At 30.5% G+C, this 22782-nt stretch overlaps 1 protein-coding gene across 6 annotated transcripts in view; it reads left to right on the plus strand.

The window, feature by feature from the left end:
* The window catches only part of LOC111622875 (complexin-like), a 244259-nt gene that overhangs the window by 108616 nt on the left and 112861 nt on the right, over positions 1–22782 (plus strand). The window contains exon 1 of one of the 6 annotated variants that reach the window (XM_023365318.1): positions 4766–4845. The exons of 4 other annotated variants lie outside the window; for them this stretch is intronic. The gene's annotated coding sequence lies outside the window, so the exon portion shown is untranslated. Of the gene's footprint in view, positions 1–4765; positions 4846–5909; positions 6268–22782 lie in introns of those variants that run through there. One more of the 6 variants, XM_023365315.1, reaches the window with a different exon arrangement.

Here is a 22782-nt window from a genome sequence, read left to right on the forward strand (position 1 = left end):
ATATTATTATTAATTATCATAAAATGGCAAAAAGCTTAATTTTGAGGGTAGAGATGAGGGTTTTTTTTTTAAATTGTATATGCTAATAACGAGTAAAATCATTAATCCGATCCCACTCTAGACACGACACGTCACTTTCCTCCATCTACCCATCCTCTCGATCTTTAACCATCAAAACTTAACAGCATTAATGCCCCTAACAGATAAACCTGTCTGGTAAATTTCAGAAATTTTCGATAAAAGGAACTTGAGTTATTAATGTTTAAAGTGAGTGAACAAAATTGTGTTTTCCTGTATTTATGGAATGTTAGTGTATGGGACACACTAACATCCATACATACAGGAAACCGCTAAACTTTTTTTTTGCATTTCTAGACGTTTCAAGGACTCCAGTAATGTGAAAATTTTGGGGGTCATTTTTTGACCGATGGCCATACTTTTCCTCTGTTATGCTGTATATAGCAGCAGAGAAAGCTGGATATTACAAATCCGAATTTTTCATTCGTGATTCTCTGTTGAAGATGATCTTTGATCTTATCACATAATTTTACAATATGGTTAATCACAGTACTTTAAGGTTTACCTTTATTTGCTTATTTTCCTTCTCACAAAGGTATAACTTCGTTTCTTTGCTGCTGCATCTCTGATCCGTTTGAGTAGAAGCAATTGAGTACCCACTACTGGCAAGTAGATGAAACCATGGAACACGATTAGTCGCGGGTTCATGTCTCACCGAAGGATTTCTCAAACGGAGTTTTCTGTGTTTTCTTCGCGTGTCCTTACCCCTAAATAAGGAATAGTTTCTCATAAAAAGTCCTCCTGGAAGCATACCCTTGGCAGATTGTCCATGTGTTGTGCTCTATGCCATCAGACCAAACACGATTGCTGTCTCTCACGTAGTTAATGATTCAGCATACATTTTGCTCTTGTTCTTGCTCGTTTCATTTTCGACAGGTTCACTAGTTTTACTCAAACTACAATCTCATCGTCATCTGACTAGAAAATCGCCATTATTGTCTGCGTTACTCACCACCATNAAAGAGGCCGTTGTTTACAGGTTATTACCATTTAGAGGTGGCCGTTATTGGAGGTTGGAATTTAATTTACGAACTTTACATCTGAATTTTGGGGGTGAGAAATTAAGTTTCTCCAAACTTATTCTCCAAATTTTCTAAAATTTCGGGGTGTTGCTCGTTTCATTTTCGACAGGTTCACTAGTTTTACTCAAACTACAATCTCATCGTCATCTGACTAGAAAATCGCCATTATTGTCTGCGTTACTCACCACCATTAATCTGCAAGTGCCTACTGTTTCTCCATCTTCGTGAATAAGTTTGATACAAGATGTTCCCAAGCTTCAACTAACGTCTAGCAAAAGTCCTTCAGATTAAGCGTTTTAGAAAATGAAGCAATTTTCTTGTAATATTCTGCCATAGAATTTATTTCCTGTACATCCTCTCTACTCTCTGATGGTGTCTCGATTCGTTGGTTGAACTAATGCTTTGACAGTTGATTGATGATAAATCATCTGAAAGTCATCGTCAATTGCATTTAGCACGTTAGTTGATTAATGGCATGGTGAGGTGTGGAGTAGCAGCAACACTCTGCCCTGTTTTTCTTCGCATTCATAGAGTCTTTGAACGCTCGATATAAGTTATTTAGTAGCCCATTTACAAAAAACTTGGGAGTTTATCCACCATTTTTGTGCCTTGCGAACGGAGGTTTACAGCCAACATTAATGAAACAATTAGGTTTCTTAGACTGGTACATTGCCACTAAGTTTTTTAGATTCATGCATTATCATTGCTGGTGATTGGAAAATCATCAGCAATGGCAATGCATGAGTACCACCGGTGTTTGCGCAAACTACTCGATTACACAATTCTCTTTGCTAGCTTTAAAGCCAAGGAGCCACAGATTTTGTTGTGAAGCCAGTGACTTTCGGGGTATCTCTTTTCAGTTTATCCCTGCATTGTGAACATCATATTTGGGGTATGTATTCCATGATTTTCATAAACTTTCCTCGAATTCGTTGGCATTTGTCATGCCGCAGGTACGACGACTCTCCTTCAATGGGAAATTTTCTTACGCAATGTCGTGACTTGAAGTTTGTGAGCCAACCATTGCTGAGTGTGAAATCGAAGGTCCCAAATGACTGTGTGTAGCGCCTGGTTACATAAGAAACGACCCGTTTCAATTGGTTTTTTTGAAAGAACCATAAATGAAGTGCGCTTAATTTCCTCATCAGATGGCTCGGTTGTCTTTTATATCTGATACCTTCGTTTTTCCTACGTTATAGTTTCTGCTTTCTCTTCTGTTTAAACACTTGATTTCTAGTTTTCATTCTATCGTTAACACATTACGCTTTCTTTTATATGAAGCGTAATGTGGGATAACAGTGCCCAAAAGCAGCACACACTTCATTAATGGTTCTCGAAGGTACACTTTCTTTCATGTGCTACCTTCAAGTGTCTCGTCGTCGTTCTTCTGAAGATCTATCTGTTCTTTTATATTCGTCTGTTGTTTACTATTCTTTGTTTGCGGGCGAGTGACCCTTTTATTGTCATCCTTTGTTTACGTGTGTTGTGACACAGCAACGCTCATTTACTGTTTCCATGGCCTGAGGAATATATCGGGTGCGGAAAAATACTAGAAGTTCGGATGATGGGGAGTTCGAATAATTGGAGTTTACTTCACTTTATATAAATTTAACACAGGTTTCTCACTCTTATCACTTCTAAATATAGCTATTAATATAAGTCGGCACGTGTAAATGCTGTAAAATTTACCGTATTGCATGCATCTAACATAAGAAGCACCCCAATTTTATAAAAGATTTTCAGGACAATTTGGTGATAATTTAAAATTAAGTATAAAATACAATCAAACCTGTAAGCAACGGCCACTGAGGGAAACATAAAAGAGGCCGTTGTTTACAGGTTATTACCATTTAGAGGTGGCCGTTATTGGAGGTTGGAATTTAATTTACGAACTTTACATCTGAATTTTGGGGGTGAGAAATTAAGTTTCTCCAAACTTATTCTCCAAATTTTCTAAAATTTCGGGGTGTTTCTCTCTTATTATTCTTATTATTTTTTTTTTAAGAAAAAAGAATAATAATAATAAAATTAATTATTATTTATTTATTTTTGATGGGGAGAACGGGGGTATCATTGAATATATTTTCTAATAAAATAAAATAAAGATAAAATTTTCGTCAATTTTAATAAATTATTGAATTAATTAATTAATTAATTAATTAATTTTATAAATTACGTATCCTTATATAATAATAAGAAGAAGAAGAAGAAGAAGAAATTTAAAGTAGATAAAGGGTGGTCTAAAAGTCGGTTAACCGCTTAAATTCTAAATTGCTGGCTTATTCGAATTTAAAATGTGGTAATTTCTAAAATAATATACAGTCAATTATACGCGCAGGGTGGCTCAAAAGTCGGTTAACCGTTATAAAACCTAAAAATTTTTTTATCTTATTTGAGCGCTTTATTACTTAGGGACTTTGCAGAATTTGTTTTAAATGAGTAATAATATCATTTCTTAAAGTCCTTCGATAGTTTGTTCGAGTGACTCATTCGGTTAATCGATTTTTGGTCCACCCTTTACATAAAAGCAGCGATTAAAACAAGATTATTATTATTAAGTTATAAACAAGTTGACAAATTCAAAAAAGATTAGATTAGTTTTTCATTAAATCAGGAATATATGAAGATACGTTCGTATGTCTGATCGTAATCGTATTATTTTTTCGTGCGTATTATCGAAGCTGATCGCTTTAATAACGTGATAGAATGTATACAGTCAGACAAGCGAACGTATCAAGCGAAAAAGATTACTTTTAACGCAAGATTTAAACTTTAAAAAATCTTTGTTATGTACAGTACAGTACAGTACTGTATATTCACACAATAAGTTATATGTAAGTAAAACTAATGCATCACTACTTTAATAACAGGTCTGTGCGCAAATAAACGTGTCGACAATGTTTCAATACATCACTTTAATACCATTCAAAGTTACGACGTTTTTTTTGTGTGTGTGTATGTGTGGGGGTGGGAAATTCAATAAAGGAAGTACTCGGCCGAGACTATTAGTGTAGAGTAATAATAGTGTAGTATAACACACTCTTACAGCAACACTATTATCTACTTCAAAGCTAGCAGCGTAACATCAAAAACTATAAGCAAAGCCCGTATCTAAAATTACGTAGATTGTTACGTTACAATTTAAACAATAATATCTGAAAAGTTTTATATATTAATTGTTGTATGTGTATATTCGTTAAAATAATTATTAAACCGGTAGATTTATTATAAACCGTCTTGACAACTTAATATCCGTTTAATCACTTAAACATTAATAGAGGGTTACGCTGACAAATTGAATTCTGTCACGTTGTAGCTCACTACTATGGATACAATTTACGTAACGTGTGGATAAATTATATTAAAGGTTTGTACGCGTGTTACGCTAATTAATCGAATGAATTTAATATATTATATACTATTTTTCATACGCGATTTTACTGTATAATGTTGTTATCGGTAAACAACCTTGATTTTAGGGCAGAAACCTCGTTGTAACGCTTACGTTACTGGTTGTGGTTCTTTATAAAACATCACATTACACAGTTAACATTCGAATATTTATATTTAACTGTATTTTAAGGTATTTTAAATGGTTTGTATGATTATTACTGTGTTTATTTGTTTATACTTTGATATTTGTTTGTGTGATGTACTGTACAGAGTACGTTTGTTAGTGTGTAGGAGTAGGTGGGTGTGTTTGTATATCTGCTGCGACTATCCTTCAAAATTGAGAATTAGATACGTAAGTACTCGTGATTTTCTTGTAAGAACGAACAGGAAACGGAAGTTGAATGTAAAAAATACGTGTATAACACGTAATATTACGTAATATACCTCTATATTACGTAATATAGTACTTATCTTCTCTTCTGTTTAAACACTNCTATATTACGTAATATAGTACTTATCACTCGCTATATTACAACGTTATATTTTAATTCTTATAAAATATTGTGTTTAAGTATCTTGAAACCAAAAAAAAAAAAAAAATTAATTACTTCGTACGTTCGTATGTCTGACTTTAGCTTTCAATCTATTAAAATTATGAGCTTCGAATTTTGAATTTCTTTTTTAATTATGAAATTTTAATTGTAATTAAAGTATTATATTTTAATATTATGATTTATGATAATGAATTATTATTATTATTGTTATTGTGATTTGGTAGATATTGTTCGCATGTTTGTCATGCTTTTCATAATATATTAATTATTATTTTAATTATTTATTAAGTATTGTTACTCCTTTATTATTTATTGAATATATATCGTCTATATTCATTCTTTATTATATCATATGATGAATATATAAAAGATTAGCTTATTTTCTTTTATTTAATCTTTAAAAATTAATTTTCAAATGAATAAACACTAGAAAAAAATAAGTTTATTTTACATTACAGTCGTGTGTTCTTCGGCTCTTTCTGCACATTAAATTCGATATGCAATAAAACCTGTGTAAGCCGGAATCTCAAGGTATCCAATATTTTTACCGTTTTAGACAGGTTTTACTGTAATTAATATTAAATTTGATCTTTAATAGTTTATTTGTTGAGAGTGTTAGATGTAATGGGTTCAGGTCGATATATGTGTTTAATACGAACCTCGATATAGTGCTCTCCTTAATATCTCTGCCCTCTTAAAGCGCCAGTCAATAAGTATCATGTTTAGCACGCTTTAAACCTGTGTTACCAAGCATAACTCTCATATTTTGAGGCGCTTCGGTTTAGCGTTACACTCGATTTAGTGTGCCATTCTAAGCGTTGGCACTTAATATAGGCACGAATGAGCAACAAATAAAAGTCCTGATGCCATAAATGAAGAACAATTGTTTATAAAATGACGTCAGACAGGTGTTACTTGTGACGTTGCGTAAATGTATTCGCAAAGTTCGTATGTATTCGCGCAATAACAAAACGCACGTGTTGAGCGCTAACGTATTGATTGGTTCGTTGAGACACGCCACTTCCTCCATTTTTAGTATATTTGTAATAGACTAAAACGTAGTGTGTTCATTTAGCGTTTGATCTCCCTCGCTATAGTAACAACTGGCCAAACATCTGTCCAAACGCTCTACAGTTTAATTTTACATTTATTGAATGCGTGCCAACTTTTATCGCATTTATAAATGCCTTCGACGTGTATCATTTAGTGTTTACATTCTGGTGAGTAATTACTTTAAAATTTCGCTTATTTATAATAAATAGGGATTAAATTCCAGTTGTTTAGTGGTTTATAAGTTTAATTCTACTAAAAAATATACTAAATTAAAGGTGTTTAAAGTGTTTTTTTAATGGCAACAGGTTGTCTGGTTTGATAGATTTAAGAGGAAGTTCTTGTCCTTGGAGGGCAAAAAATGTTGCACATGTCGTTACGAAATTTCGAAAATTCTTCACTACTACTTTAGTTACAAGGATAAATAAGTTAAAATGTAATTAAAATTAAAATTATTTATTTAATTACCATTAAACTACGGCTTAAAAACGCTTAATTCTGTTGTAAATTTCAATAAAAATACCTTATTTAATCCTTTTGTATAGGTGATTTTTAGTAGGATAATTAATAAAAGTATTCGATTAATTAACTAAATTATAACAAAATAAATTAATCATGAACGTAATTAAGTATATAATATGAAGATTTCGTATTGTTTTCATTAAGGAATTGATGCAACAATTGCGATATAATGTAGAGAATTGCATACATCTCATTAATGTAATAGTAGCTTAACAGAAGTCGCCTTTGTTAAAAAGTATAATTTTGTTTGATTGCCCTCTCAGTAAATAGACTTGTAGACTTTGGGTAAACATCCCCATGACGTCACAGTTGCTATGAGGAAAAGCGATCATCCGACGAAGAATGCAACAACTTGACTGACGTCAGAAGCGAATGATGTCGACCGGATAATCACATTAACAATTGGTGACAATACTCGACTAATTGGGTGATTTGAGTGCTATTTCGCTCCCAAATAAGTCAAGTAAAAGTTGTAGCAACTTCATTTGCGTATTCAATACACTTTATTATAGAAATGTTGCAATTCTGTTGCAATTAAAATACGCACTCACAAAATCATATCAGCATTAAATGTACAGTCTACATCTTCATTAAAAGTACGCACTCGTAAAGCCATATTAGCATTAACCATCAACCTACTGTACGTCATCATTAAAATACCATTTAAAGATCAATATTTCCATTACGCGATTGATATAAATATATAACTAAAGCTCCTGTTGCGTAGTTTGTGTACAAAAATAAAGTTTTAAATATAATTAATTCTTCAATTAACTTGGTTCGTTTCGTTCATTAAAAATAATCAAGTCATCTTCTCGATTGAACGATTTACATCCTGAACACATCACCTATCATCCTGAATATTCATTATTCTATAAACTAATGGAGTTTATAACTGATGATACTGTCGAGTTAATCAATAAAGAAACGTGTAATATCAATTCTGTACGAAGATGACGCAATTAAATTACAAATATACGTAATTTCTGTCCTCTTAAGACGTATATTTTTCACCTTTCTAACCTTTCTATACAGTAATTTCGCTGTATATTTCATGTTCACAATCGAGCAATTTCGCTGTAAAAATACAGCGAAATTACTCGATTTTTGTGTATTTTACAATGAAAATCGATTTATATTTATGTAAAAATAACTTATCTACGTTTAATTATTCAAAAATTTCATGAAATTTTTGTGTATAGGCAGATTTATAGCGATAAAGAATAGGAATTGCTCTATATTTCATGTCTAGAATGAATGATCGTGCAAAATTTTGTCAGCATTCATCTTATCTTTAATGAAGAATAATTTATGTACTGTACACGTGTAAGCAATTTATTTACGTGTCATTTGTATAAAACTTCACGAAGCGTTTAAATAAAAATACGACAACGAGTTGCATAACTTTCCCGGCCAAAAAAAAAAGGTAAAATTGCGTGTGGTGCCATCTGTTTGGAGATTTTATTTAAAAACTTTTTATATTTTTAATTATTATAAGATGGTAGAAAGTGTAATTTGGGATAGAGAAGGGTTTTATAATAATAATAATAATAAAAGTGCAAATGCTAATAACGAGTAAAATCTTCATTAAGTCCGATTCCAATCGAGATATGACCCCCTCTATCTTTCCACCCTCTCGACCTTTAACCACCAAAATTTAACAGCATTAATGCCTCTAACACACGAACCTCCGTGCAAAATTTCAGAAATTTTGCACAAAGGGCACGCGAGTTATTAAGCTTCAAATTGGGTGAATAAAATTGAAATTCTTAATACAATAAACCTGTAAACAACGGCAACTGACGGGAACATAAATATGACGTATTGTTGGGAGATGGTCTTTGTTTGGAGGTTATTTTGTATGCAATTTTGTACAAAGAAATTTTCATTTTGTATTATTTTGTTTACATGAAATCGCGTATTTAAAAGTAAATATTAATTTCAATTACGCAATTTCAATCAAAATAAATCACTTATTTTAATTATAATTAACTCAATTTAGTTTATAAATTTAAAAAAAAAATTAATTAAAATTAATTCGTACATTTAATTGTGTACAGTACCTGAAATAAGGATTATATCGTGGTTTTTTAACATGTAAATTATTCTAAATTATAATTAATAATTAAATATAACGATATATAGGGGAATATCGCGATATGAGGAATTCACTATATCGGATGATCGTTCCCCCGATATAGTGAACAAGTTTTTTGAATCATACAGTAAATAGCACATAATCAACTCTTAATATAGCGAATAATTTAGCCCAGTTTCTTGAGGGTACGCTATATCGAGAGTGAATTAAATATAATAAATACACACTATACGAATTATAAATTCAAATTAGTATATAAATAATAAAAAACATATACAGTAGACTCTCGGTATAGTGAATGCTAAAAGGACTGAGTTAAGTTGTATGTACAGAATAGTACTAACTAACAAAATTATACGTTATATCGAGTAATCACTATATCCAGAGTCTACTACAGTGAACAATTTTGCTGTCATCATTCTTTACGTGTCTAGCAAACTCGATATTACGAATGATTTAGCTCACTCCTTTCAGATTTCGTTATATCGAGAGTCCACTATTAAATATATAGCCTATATACTATACAGTCGACCCCCTATAACACTTGATAATTCCGTTTTATATGAATTTCATGTTGTACGAGTTACTTAGATTTTACAAATACGTGTGCCAGGCTGTGAACGGCTCATGTATTTGTAAAATCTAAGTGACTCGTACAACATGGAATTCATATAAAACGGAATTATTAACAGTATTATAGGGGGGTCGATTGTATCTTACGTATTAATATATTAGCGAGGTTGCGGCCGAAGTTTTCATCTGTAAAACGTGAACGTCGAACGTCGAGCGCTGCTTATAAGATAGGGCGCTCGATGTTCGACGTTCGACGTTCACGTTTTACAGATGAAAACTTCGGCCGCAACCTCGCTAATAAATTAATACGTAAGATACAATCGACCCCCCTATAATACTGTTAATAATTCCGTTTTATATGAATTCCATGTTGTACGAGTCACTTAGATTTTACAAATACATGAGCCGTTCACAGCCTGGCACACGTATTTGTAAAATCTAAGTAACTCGTACAACATGAAATTCATATAAAACGGAATTATCAAGTGTTATAGGGGGTCGACTGTATAGTATATAGGCTATATATTTAATAGTGGACTCTCGATATAACGAAATCTGAAAGGAGTGAGCTAAATCATTCGTAATATCGAGTTTGCTAGACACGTAAAGAATGATGACAGCAAAATTGTTCACTGTAGTAGACTCTGGATATAGTGATTACTCGATATAACGTATAATTTTGTTAGTTAGTACTATTCTGTACATACAACTTAACTCAGTCCTTTTAGCATTCACTATACCGAGAGTCTACTGTATATGTTTTTTATTATTTATATACTAATTTGAATTTATAATTCGTATAGTGTGTATTTATTATATTTAATTCACTCTCGATATAGCGTACCCGCAAGAAACTGGGCTATATTATTCGCTATATTAAGAGTTGATTATGTGCTATTTACTGTATGATTCAAAAAACTTGTTCACTATATCGGGGGAACGATCATCCGATATAGTGAATTNTATATATTTATATTCTTAAAAAATATTTTTTCTAGATTTATTCCGTATTTTCTTCTATTTCGAAACTCATTTTCTTTACAAGTCGACCCCCCTATAACACTGTTGATTATTCCGTATTATATGAATTCCATGTTGTACGAGTCACTTAGATTTTACAAATACGTGTACCGGGCTGTGAACGGCTCACGTATTTGTAAAATCTAAGCGACTCATACAACATGGAATTCATATAATACGGAATAATCAACAGTATTATAGGGGGGGTTGACTACTTATTTTCATTAATTATGTTTTTTCGTCACACTTTCTCGGCTGTTATATGTAACACCAGGAAAGTATGGCCATAGGTCAAAGCGTGACTCGAAAATTTTGGACATTTTTGAATTCGATGACCTACCTTCACGTGCAAGAATTTTTTCTGTATGTTTGTGTGTTATACACAATTTTATTCAACCAATTTAAAGCTTAATAACTCGCGTGCCCTCTGTCCAAAATTTCTGAAATTTCGCAGGGAGAATTGTGTGTTAGGACCATTGATGTAACTAAATTTTGGTGGTTAAAGGTCAAGCGGGTGGAGAGATAAAGGTAGGTCATGTGTCGGATTTGGAGTGGGGTCGAATTTAATGAAGGTATTACTTGTTATTAGTATTTGCAATTTTTTTTTTAAATATAAAACTCACGTTTACCTTAAAAATTAAGCTTTTTTTTTGCTATTTTATAATAATTAAAAATTTAAAAAGTTTTTAAATAAAATGCTATAAGAGATAGCGCCATACGCAATTTTACCGGGAAAGTTATGCAACTCGTTGCTAGATTCTTTTTAATCTTTTAATTAAAGAAGTTAAGTGATTTTGGGGCCAGTCTATAGTATATAAATACATACATACACAATATATATTAGCTCAAAATTCATTTAATCATTTCTTGTGTTGGGGTATAGTGAATTGTCCCGTTTTTAATTAATGAGAACGTCATTTAAATAACGTTCCCATGATTTAAATGACCAATTAAAAATGTTAAATGCATTTTTAAAAAAAACCTCTGTTTAAAAATTAATTGAATTTTATTTTATTTAATTTGATTAATTGGAATTTAACCTTTACAATGTTTAGCTGATTTTTGGGCCTTCTCCATGCAACTATGCACATTTTCTTATATTTTTTCTATAATTTATCGAAATTTTAGATATTTTTATTAAATTTCTAAATAAATCTTTAAATATTTTTATTTTAGTTAAAATTTGTTACGTTTTTTTTTCGTAAAAATCGAGAAAAATCAATAATTAATAGGACACAAAACCTCTTTAAAATGTATAAACGAGAAAGAGTAATTTGTCGAAATAACAATTTCTTTGATGTAAAATCTCTCGATATCAAAGTGACATTATCTTTTTCGAGTTTAAGCAATTAATTTTTTACTATTGTAAAGTCACGTTTAGTAGAAATGGTAACAACCATTCACCTGCTGCTAACTCTAACATTAAAAAGATCACACGTAAGCCGACTTTATTGTGCAAAGAAGAACTTCAAGAAAACCTAATTAAAGCATCTGACATAAAGGGAATTTTATACGTTATAAAATTGTCCTGAGAATATATTATATAATAATTATCTTGTTATTCAATTTTCCTTTCTTCTATTCATTCCNTCTCTGTAATATGGGAAATTGGTTTAATGACAATTTTTCCTTAAAAATATTTAAAAATTTAAATATTTTAATACTCAATAAATCGTTTTATTTTTAAAAATTTTCGCAAAAATGTAAAGAACTTTGTGAAGATTTTATTTTTTCCAATTAAATAGTCTTTATGTTGTATATATTTTAATAGCTGTATATTGAAATATTTAATATTCCAACATAATTCTTTTCTCACTGAATAAATATTAAGAAAAATTAGAATTAATTGATTACAGAAAAACTTTCTGATTGATAGAATTAATGGAATAGGTTAGTACAACAAAGGAGATACCTCCCAGAAGCTATGACACAAAGAAACCCCAGAAAACTCTACGTGGCCAGCCTGTTGATTGGGCTCGAACCTATTAGTTTTGAGTGATTTTATACATTCAGCCGTTGGTGGGCAACTTCCTTTGATATTGAACCGATGGTAAACTTTAAATTTTCTCTTAAATTGGTGCTCTCAGACAAAGGAAGTGAGTAGAGTTATTTTGTTCAATTTCCAGCAAAGACAGCCCGAAATTTAGTCTTTTTTTTAGTAAAATACACTATACGAAAGTGTTTTTATCGATAACTTTACGTTTGTTTTATGATTTAATTATGTTTTTATGCTTTATTTTATGAAGAGTGAGCCCATAAAGAATTTGCCACTGGCTGATCCTCATCCCACTTCTCTATTCGTAAGCAGAACCACGTTAAGAATATCTTGCTCTTCTTAAAAATTCAAACTAATTCTGTAATTTTTCTAAAATAGTTATAAATATACTTTATATTTTAAGTTGTATAAAAGCATTTATAATTTATACTAACCACAGACTCATCAGTGGCCGAGTGGATAAAACCATTGAACAGTAATTGTTAGTAGTTGGTTTGCGCTTCGCCAGCAGGCTGGCCACGTGGAGTTTTTCGGGTTTTCTTGGCATTTTTAACACTAAAAAGGGGCCAATTTCCTATAAAATTCCTCCCGAGTATCATTCCTCCTCGACAGATCGCTATAACCAAACCAACTAGCCATAGCATATAGCACTTCTTATTATTATTTTCTGTCTTTTAATTAATTAAAAAACTTATCAAAATTTTCATTATTTTTTATTTCATCCCCTCTTTCTTTCTATACGAGTTTTCTTATTAATCTTTCACTTTTCATTACGTACCAAAACACATGAATACACCTGAACACCTATACAGATACACTAAAACACATAAACAGACACATAAACAAGCCTTTAAACATACACTTCACAGTTTAAAACTTATGAAATTTGGCATAAATAATTCTATATGGGCCATGATTCTATTGTATTTTGGAGCTTTTAAGTGAGAAGTTAAAAGGGGGTCATATCTCGAGTGGGGTCAGACTTGATGAAAATTTTTCTGGTAACAGTTTTTAAGTCATTAAAAAACAATTATTATTGTTATTTATATTGTTTTATTACAATATTTTATAAATATTTATTTATTATACACTTTGTTTTCTTACATTAGTCAGATTTAAGCTCGTGAGTACCGATTAAACCAACATGTAAACAACTTTATAAATCAATATTACAATAATATTTTACTTGTTTATACACATTCTAATGTGTTAAACGTTAGAAAAAATGTTGAAATTTTCGTGTACATGCGTAATTTTATTGGTTTAATGCGATGTTTTACGCATATCTTCATTAATGTAAGTCCTTTCTTCATGAGCGATCGCATACTTTGGACATTGTTTTAATACTTTTATGACGTACAGATGGCTTGTCCCTTGGCTATTATCCTTCAATGTAATTCTGAAATCGCGTAGGAAATGAGATTTTTCGGTTTTTCCCTTCATCCCCCTATTTTTTTTCCAGCCTACAAACATAATTAATTAACCTTTATTCGCAGGTAACAACAGTTAAATGACGACGTCATCTTTTGGGAAATAAATATTTATTGGGCAAAGTTTACAACGATTGTAATTAAATAAATTCTTATTTTCTGTATGCAGAAATTCCTAATTATTGACCTGCTAAAATTTCACTTAATTTAGTTTATTATTATTATTATTATTTAAAATAAATAATAATAATATTACAGCGAATATCATTTATAGTTTTTACAATTATAAACACGTTGTATAATTAATTGTAATTAATTTTTCTGAACGTAATTTAGTTTTTTGTTTGTATTTAATGTTTTTTTTGGGCTTCAAATGCATTTATTTTAATTAATTTAGTGTGAAATTTATCAATTTTTAACTGGTTTTTTTTTCTTTTTTTTTGGCTTTTCTTACAGAATAAGTTTTAATTTTAATCAATTTGGCATGAAACGTCATTAATTTTTTTAAATTGTAATTGAGATTTATTTTTGCTTTTTATTTACTTTTAAATCCTTTAAATTTTTAATTTTAATTAATTTGTCGTCGACGTTACAATTTTTATTATTGTAAACTTAATGAAAATTTACTTCTTTATGTTGTTTTAAATATGTTTTTAAGCTCGATTTTTAATTAAAATTAAATTAAAATGTTGTCTTTCATTTATCAATTTGAATCAATTTAAAAGGGATAATTTTAATTGTTTTTTTTTCTTCTTCTTCTAAATTATCCTTGAAAATTAAATCTAATTAACAAGTCTTGAAATGAAGATTAATTTCTTTTAATTTTTGTAAAATCGTCAAAGATTGTAATATCTGTTGATTATTGTTCGAGTTAAAAGTTGATTATTTTAAATTAATTACAATTAAAAATTATTTAAATGTGAATTTTAATGTTTAATTAAAGATTTAAGTAATTGCGTTGATTTTTTTTAAATGAAATTTCTTAACCAGAAAAGATTATTTTAATATAATTAATGATAAATTATGTTTGTAATTAATTTAAAATCATTATGAAATGTATAATTAGATATATTCCGCTGTGGTTCCGGATTCGAGTCAGGTATATTTCTCATGGATTTCATTCAATAAAGTTAGCTTATTCATCTAAAAATAATTTGTAAATTAATTTAATCTTTGTATTCACTGAAAATACACATAATCCTCGATATAACGTCCTCTTAAACAGCGTGAATAGATAGATCTTTCCATCTTTGTAGACCTCATTACAATGCAACCCACAATGGCTAGTGGATGAAAACACTGAACACTTCCGTGGGGTTCGACTAACAGGCTAGTCATGTGGGGTTTTTCGGGGTTTTCTTCACGTGCCTAACACCATAAATATGGGCTAGTTTTCTATAGAAAGTCTTCCAGGGACACTCTCTTCTTTGGTTTCTTCACATGCTAAACCCCTAGATTCCCATAGAAAGTTTTTCCGGGAGGAACCGTTGGCTGATTGTCCATGTGTTGTTCTGCCTTATTCTGTTAATCACATTCTTTATTGATTTAATTTTGATTCCAGTGCAGATTCTTCTAATTGGTCTTGAGAACAATTTTTTAGGGATCTTGCTTTGACTCCAGTCCAAATCCTTATAATATTTATTTTATCACATATAGTATTGGTCAATATGATTCCTCATATCTCGCTCGTGTTAAATGGCATCATTTGAAGGTCAAGTACCCATAATGGGCATAATTATAATTGGACATATTAGCCCATCAATCCATGTTTATGGCTTAATGGGTTAATGGTCTTGAGTTAAGTAATTCTCTATTTAGCACCGCCATTTGCTGGCCTATGAAATTGTCGCTAAATCGAGTGTAACGCTAAATAGGAATTATATAGGCTACAGTGTAAAAAAAATGTCGTTTGTCATTCACAGATGACAAAGAAATCCCTATATAACATCTGTCGGAGAGATTGGCGATTTACAAGAGTAGCGCTATATCGAGGTTTGACTGTATTTTTGTAGCTAAATTTCTAATTTTTATAAACGAAGATCCGAAAAGAAATCGTTTGTATAATTGTGTGGATGCTAACCCCTTTAATAAATTAAAAGATGGGGGGTTCAGATCCCATTAGAATGCTCTCGCTAAGTACACAATTATTACGTATTCTAATGGGAAATTTAATCTAGGAACAGTTAAATTGATCAAACTATTAGATAAATTAACTAACTATTCGAAGAGTTAAGAATTTCATTAGAAAGCAGATTTTAATCTAATTTAAATGACTTGATATTTTATTAAAAAATCGTGGGTTCGGATCTTAATTCAGAATGGTATTGTTTCTTTTCTTTACTTTAGATCTATCATTTCTTCTACTTTCTTTTATATTTTTTAATTATTTAATCGTGAAAATGATATATCATTTATTAAAAATTTCTCTAAAATTATCGTGCAAAATAATTAAAGAAAATAATGTATAACAAAGGGTGGCCCAAAAGTCGGATAACCCCGTGTTTTAAGCAATAAATTCGGATATCTTCGCTAGAAAAAAAAAAAACAGCAATCAAGTATTTAAACGAGTTAGAAATTAAACGGTTAACTGACTTTTGGGCCACCCTCTCTTCACATTTCGCGCGCGAAATTCGTGAAGAATTTCAAAAATTTCTCTTAAATTTTTCAGTAGGAAATAATTAATTAATTAATTAAGAAAAATTGGAATTGTTAATAAATTTTTACCGTGTTTTAAAAATTGATTTGATTTAAATTAATTCTTTATTTACAGTATTTAAATTTTAATTATTAATTATAATTAAGTAACGTAATAAAATTAAAAGTGTATATTACATTATTTAAAGTTAATTATAATTTAAGTTATAAATTACATAAGGTTTATAGCAAGCAACTAAAACATGGCATCATCATCATCATCATCATCATCATCATCATTAATGAATTTATATCATTAAAAAATGGTAAATTAAAATGAATTTTAATGGGAAAAAAATAAAAATGTATTAAATTAATAAGTTTAAAATGAAAATTCATTCATTAAACGTAAAATTTACGACGTTGAACTTTTATGACCCATTAATGTAATGCACCCAAGACACATTGATTTGTTACACTAAACCGAAATTGGTTTTCAATTATGAAACACATAAACTTAGAAAACTTTATGAATAATAATATAAATCAAACTAAATAATATAAAAATAATGTATTAAAATATATATATTTTAAGTTTGTAACGTTTAACTGCGTGTTGCAAAGTGTATTGGAATTCAGGAGGATAACACTTAAAATGACGTGAAATCGTGTAACGTGTATATGGAATAAGGAAACGTAACACATGCCAATGGTGGGGTTGACATCTTAGAGATGACTTTCTATGTATATCAATCGATATTTCACGTAAGCCAATATAACTTATATATATATTGAACATTGCGGAGGAAGTAGAAATAATTTAATAAATGTTTAATCTTTAAGATATATGTTTTCAATATTTTCTTGAAATTATGTGTCATATCGTATGATGTATTTTCCTGTATTTTTAAGCGGTTATATTTAGATGAAATATGAAATCCGTTCTGTATATTTAGTGAAGGAAAAGAGTATAGAGAAGGAAGAATTTAAAGGCTAAAAGTCACTTAAGATATTATTATTTTAAAATTAAAACTATATAAACATCAAAGGAAATTACTAAAATATGTACTAAGATAAACATCCCACGTGTATTGTACATGTATTTTTAAATAAGGTAAGCTAAACAATTAATTGCTTTAAGAATATTAAATAAGATTTTCGGTAAGATCTGAAGGTGAAAAATTCTTTTAATGATTAATTTATTATTGTTTAAATAATTTGATTATCATAAAATATAAAAATATACTGGAAACAGTTATTAAATTAACGATTAAAGACGTTTAATTAAAAAAAAAACAATACGAATGTTCATGGCATTGTTTCTTATACATCATCTTCAAGAATGTATTAAGGATAAAAATTATAAAACATTCATACTTGCGCGATATAAAGGGGGCTACTGTATATTTATATACTGGAATAATCATTAAAACATAGTGCATAGTGCGTAACATAAGCATAAGACTATGCATAATCGAATTGGATTGATGCCAAAGGGGGACTATCTTAGAGATGACATTCTATGAGAAATTTCCCTCTATATAGATGTATAAGAATATATAATTGGCTTATTGCTTACAAAATCCATTATATATTCTAAGAATATTCTTATTATGACTTGGGCATACACAATCCAGAATAGACGACCTTTGAGGCCTTCAGAAGTTCAAGATGGCTGATGATGTTCGGTTTACCAGTACTCGAAATTCGATAGTATTAGAGCCTATTTAAGAACTTATGAGGCCAAAAGGCTCAATTTATTTAAAGGCATTATACAGATACACGCAAAAAATAAAAATACTATTTATGAGCAATGAGATGAGATTCCTAACATGGCGGATATGTCTATGCATTAATACAAGTTACAATCTTATAGCATCACGTGATAAGGCTTTGCATTATTAAAAAATAATATAAAAGAGGCCTCTTAAACTCATTTAGGGCGAGTTTAAGACTCTCGAAATCACTTGGTCCTGTAATAATCTTTCATTTGTAATCTATATCACGTGATATTTATGACGTTATATAAGCATATATAAAAAAGGGCCTCTCAAGTCTAGGACCTGCACAACCAAAGAATTTTATTCCTTAACATATGAAATTTTGTGTAAAGTATGACTTATGTCTACGTATGTTTCTTGCTGTTTTGTATCTTCATAAGCAAATGTAGACTCATAAAATATGGCTTACCATAGTTATGAGTTGGTTTGCAGAAAGGTCAGTGGCCGTTATTCAGAGGTTTTGGCCGTATTTGTATTTGGATGCGGATTATTTCATTGTCTTTCAGAGAGAGTGGGTCCTCACATTCTCTATATTTTCTCAAAGTCTTGCGAAGTGTAGTGCTTTAGAACACAACATAATTCGTACTTAACAATCCACATCTTTATTAACAATACAGAAATTCATTCCTACTTTTAACAATTAATATATGCTACAATTTCAGAAGATGATAATCAGTATAACTGTTCCATTCATTTGCCATATATGCCACAGGTTTATACATTAAAACAAAAGATTTCAGTACATAAATCTGCATATTTTACCTATATCTTCAACACACGAATTCTTAAGTTAACTATAACAGTTATACCAAGTTATGTACAGGATTGCCTGAAAGTATAAATCTCTTCCAATTAAACCAATGATTTAACAGCAATAACAACTGTTCTCAATAGTAGTTAGTCGCGGGTTCGCACCTCACCAACGGGCTGGCCACGTGAATTTTTCTGGAGTTTCTTCACGTGTCTAACACCTAAACGGGGACCACTTCCCTGGGAGGCCCTACACTCTTGTCAGATCGTCCATGTATTGTATTCTTTCCTCAGTTCATACAGCTGTTCTTAAAACTGTTCTAAAAAGTGTATTTCGGTTAACTGATTTTTGGGCTACCGTATATATAATTTCAAATCTGTTATATTTACTAATAATTATGGATGTAAATAATCTACTTTCTCACAGGTATTCGTTTCAAGTTTACAAGTAAATTTCTCGTATTAAGTAGATTATTTTACGTTATATCGAAGATAAAATAATGTCAAAATTTAGTTTAAATTTCACTCGATAAAATTTAATTAAAGACATTTATTAATTAATTAAAATTTCAAAAGGAAATTTATTTTTCAAACATTAAAATTAATTAAATCTAAATATTTTCTTTCGTCGTTAATTTTCATTAATGATCAATTTATTTAAATATTTATCTCTGTAATATGGGAAATTGGTTTAATGACAATTTTTCCTTAAAAATATTTAAAAATTTAAATATTTTAATACTCAATAAATCGTTTTATTTTTAAAAATTTTCGCAAAAATGTAAAGAACTTTGTGAAGATTTTATTTTTTCCAATTAAATAGTCTTTATGTTGTATATATTTTAATAGCTGTATATTGAAATATTTAATATTCCAACATAATTCTTTTCTCACTGAATAAATATTAAGAAAAATTAGAATTAATTGATTACAGAAAAACTTTCTGATTGATAGAATTAATGGAATAGGTTAGTACAACAAAGGAGATACCTCCCAGAAGCTATGACACAAAGAAACCCCAGAAAACTCTACGTGGCCAGCCTGTTGATTGGGCTCGAACCTATTAGTTTTGAGTGATTTTATACATTCAGCCGTTGGTGGGCAACTTCCTTTGATATTGAACCGATGGTAAACTTTAAATTTTCTCTTAAATTGGTGCTCTCAGACAAAGGAAGTGAGTAGAGTTATTTTGTTCAATTTCCAGCAAAGACAGCCCGAAATTTAGTCTTTTTTTTAGTAAAATACACTATACGAAAGTGTTTTTATCGATAACTTTACGTTTGTTTTATGATTTAATTATGTTTTTATGCTTTATTTTATGAAGAGTGAGTCCATAAAGAATTTGCCACTGGCTGATCCTCATCCCACTTCTCTATTCGTAAGCAGAACCACGTTAAGAATATCTTGCTCTTCTTAAAAATTCAAACTAATTCTGTAATTTTTCTAAAATAGTTATAATTATACTTTATATTTTAAGTTGTATAAAAGCATTTATAATTTATACTAACCACAGACTCATCAGTGGCCGAGTGGATAAAACCATTGAACAGTAATTGTTAGTAGTTGGTTTGCGCTTCGCCAGCAGGCTGGCCACGTGGAGTTTTTCGGGTTTTCTTGGCATTTTTAACACTAAAAAGGGGTCAATTTCCTATAAAATTCCTCCCGAGTATCATTCCTCCTCGACAGATCGCTATAACCAAACCAACTAGCCATAGCATATAGCACAGATGCCAACGCTAAACACACCACAGTATGGTTACTGTGGCATCTGTATATAAATTTTATGAATATTAACACGTTTGTATACTTTATTTTGACTTTATTTCACGTAAATATTTTAAAAATCATGTGAAATAGTTTTATTAGCTTTCATATCCCCCGTAATATTGTGCACATACACTGGCTATAGTGTTATATACGAGTGTGGTTCTTATGTATTCAGATAAGCAGAGAATTTATTTTTGAATCTGTAACAGGTTTCCCCCCAAACGACTATCACTAACAAACTTATGATACATCTTTTACCATTCAGACATATAATCCCAGTGTAGTTAGAATGCATCAAATATTGAGCACTTAACCTATTATTATATTCGTATCTGCGTATAATATCGATTTGTTTTCATCACGATACAAATATATTCTCTATTTTATTGTTATTTTTGGCCTGCATATGCTTGTGAAAATAAATAAATAATTTAAAAATAATCGCGAATTTTTACTATAAACAATTAAATTTATCTTCCTTTTCTATTAAATAATTCAACTCGATAACAGGGTAAACACTATGTAAAAAATTAAATCGATTTTAAGCTTTATATTTAGAAAAAAAATCATTTATAGTTTCGATAATTGATTATTCCTAAGGCCCACAAGTGACGAATTAGATAAACACCACTGATCGTTGGTTTGTGTCGGTCACGTGGAGTTTACCGGGTTTTCTTCACGTGTGTAACACCTAAACAGGGGCCATTTTCTCATTGAAAGTCCTTCTGGGTGGTGTCCCAGATGTCCAAAACTGAGAATGATCCATTAGTAGCCGATTGGGTAAAAAACTACTGAATAATGGTCGTGGGTTCGTGCCTCACCAGCGTGTTTTTCCGGTTTTCTTCACATGTGTAATAACCTAAATAGGGGCCAGTTTCTCATAGAAAGTCTCGAGTTGTATCCCTCTTAATGGTATGCCAAGTTGTGCCCATTCCATCAATCCAATCCAAAACTGTACGATTCATACAGCTTTGTATCAGAAATTATCATACAATGTATAGGAATTTTAAGATAATTTATTAAAGTAATTGTTTAAAATATTAACAAATAATCCTTCTTTTTATAAATTATGCAAAACGAAAACAATAATTTAATTTACAGAATAGTAATCATTTTAAATTGGAGAACTGCTTTCTGGAGAAAAATACATTAGTAATAAGTATAATCTAACAGATTGCTGTTGTTGCTCTTGTTTATGAGATTGATAATCAAGTTAGGGAGCAATAAATCCCAATCTCAAAAGACTGTAGTTTTGAAATCTTTGTAAGATTTATCGGAGGAATCTGGAGGTTGTCACTCCAAAACATTCTCAAGTGGAGTTGCAAATAAAGAGTGAAGATTTAAGTGTCCTCCGCTTGAAACAAATTGTATCCCGTGTGGCCATGCATTATCTGTCATGAGTATGAAATCTGTGATGGCATTCTAAGAAAGTTAAGTTAAGCGCAATGTCCACTATATTACTGAGAATTTTGATACTTACACTAACAATACGTAATGTAAAGGCTATATGCTACAATTTCAGAAGATGATAATCAGTATAACTGTTCCATTCATTTGCCATATATGCCACAGGTTTATACATTAAAACAAAAGATTTCAGTACATAAATNGACTGTAGTTTTGAAATCTTTGTAAGATTTATCGGAGGAATCTGGAGGTTGTCATTCCAAAACATTCTCAAGTGGAGTTGCAAATAAAGAGTGAAGATTTAAGTGTCCTCCGCTTGAAACAAATTGTATCCCGTGTTGCCATGCATTATCTGTCATGAGTATGAAATCTGTGATGGCATTCTAAGAAAGTTAAGCGCAATGTCCACTATATTACTGAGAATTTTGATACTTACACTAACAATACGTAATGTAAAGGCTCTGAATTAACACTGGAGGAACTCCACTCGGAAGGCTCCTTACTTCTTGGAAGATCGCCTGTGTTGCATTGCCTAATTCCACCAATCTAATCCAGCTTTAAATCGGATGATTCCTCTTAGGCTTTAGCGTGAAGTAATGTAAATCAATATCAGTTCGGTTGATTATAAGCCGCTATACTAACTTTCCTTGTACATAATTTCCCTTGAAATCATTGGTCCTATCACTGTCAAAACGAAGACATTCGAT

The sequence above is a fragment of the Centruroides sculpturatus genome, unplaced genomic scaffold (genome assembly GCF_000671375.1).
Source record: "Centruroides sculpturatus isolate CEXI.00-Female unplaced genomic scaffold, Cexi_2.0 scaffold290, whole genome shotgun sequence".
Lineage (NCBI taxonomy): Eukaryota > Metazoa > Arthropoda > Arachnida > Scorpiones > Buthidae > Centruroides > Centruroides sculpturatus.